The sequence below is a fragment of the Arachis duranensis genome, chromosome 9 (genome assembly GCF_000817695.3).
Source record: "Arachis duranensis cultivar V14167 chromosome 9, aradu.V14167.gnm2.J7QH, whole genome shotgun sequence".
NCBI lineage: Eukaryota > Viridiplantae > Streptophyta > Magnoliopsida > Fabales > Fabaceae > Arachis > Arachis duranensis.
Window position 1 is genome coordinate 25,210,063 of NC_029780.3, and position 1,507 is coordinate 25,211,569.

Below are 1,507 nucleotides of genomic sequence, written 5' to 3' on the forward strand. Positions count from 1 at the left end.
CCAAAAACATACTAAAAACAATGCCAAAAAGCGTATAAATTATCCGCTCATCAGCATGCGCGTCGTGTCTCGCTGGTCACCTCCATCGTTTCTTGTGTTCTTTCCATTTTGTAAGCTTCCTTTCCGTTCTTCAAGCTACTCCTGTCCTATAAAGCCTGAACACACAGATCACGGCATCAAATGATATAGAGATGGATAAAAATCTACAAATTAAAGGCTTTGAAAGCAAGTTTTTAATCATTGTTTTAAATCAGGAAAGCAAATGTATAACATGCTAATTACATGAACAGGCGTAGGAGAAAGGTGATAAAAACCACTCAATTCAACACAAGATAAACCATAAAATAGTGGTTTATCAGTTTCCACGCATAGTGCAAATGTGGTAACCCATCATTGCCAAGGTGGAAAATAAGCTGAAGATGTGGAATACAACGATCCTGAACAAAGTGGGTCAGTTAGTGATTATTAACTTAATATTGAATAGTTCTAAGTGTATTATCCAAGTCTGTATAAGATGTCGAAAAAGTTTCTCTATAGAGGAGATTATTTTGGTGAACACCAAATGGAGAGGATCGCATGCCCACTGGTCGAGTAAATCCCATAGTAGTCCCCGAGATTCGCATGATTACTTAATGTAGTCCTCAAGATTTCGATTTCTCTATTGTAGTCCTCCAAATAGAGCTCTGAGTACTCATAATGGTCCCTGAGCATATTTCTAGTGATGAGTCATCATCGAAGCGCTTACGTGGCTCCAACAGCTAGCTGAGCTGGCTCATTTCCAATTTATACCCACATTGGTCCCTCCCACTATTTTTAACCCTAAATCCCCAAATTTTGATAAACAGCTACAAATAACTTAGTTATATTTGAAATTTTGTAGTTACCTAAAGAATCAATCATAATCCATTAAATAAGCTACAAAATTTCAGCTATAAATTCAACACTCCACTGAATAAATTCAACACTCAATAATAGGAGGTTTGCAATAGAAGGAACATCAATCTGAGATAATCCAAGAAAGAGAAGTACCAGCACAGGTGGGCTAAGGAACTGCAAAACCACAAGGCACAAGTAGTGATTATGCAGAACATCTTTGCCCTGCTATAATCCAAGTCAGGAACCTTGCTAGCATGGAGCCTTTGGTACCAAGAAAAAAAGAGCTTCATTCAGATACATCTGAAGGCTTGGCCTTAATGCCATAATCTACAACAAACTAGACCCAAACAAGTACCACCACCTAAAGTTCCTGACATCAGAAGGTGAAAATCCCATGTTTCCCAACAGTTTTTCTGCATTGCCAACTTCACTGCCACCCTTACTATTGTTTTTGTTCAAGTTTGAGTTGTTCACGAAAATCTCTGCTAAAGTTTAATCCAAATCAAAGCAGTAAATACAACAAATCATTGGTTTACATAAAGGATGGTGCAACCAAACCATCCACAAGTGATTATGGACAAATTGCAACGAATTTGATTAGTTCCAAGCCAAAAGGAACGTCCAATTTTAG

The 1,507-nt window shown here is 37.8% G+C and overlaps 1 pseudogene; it reads right to left on the bottom strand.

Annotated features, from left to right (window-relative positions):
- Window positions 1-915: 915 nt before the first annotated feature.
- Window positions 916-1,507, bottom strand: part of LOC107465183 (uncharacterized) — a 3,928-nt pseudogene continuing 3,336 nt past the window's right edge.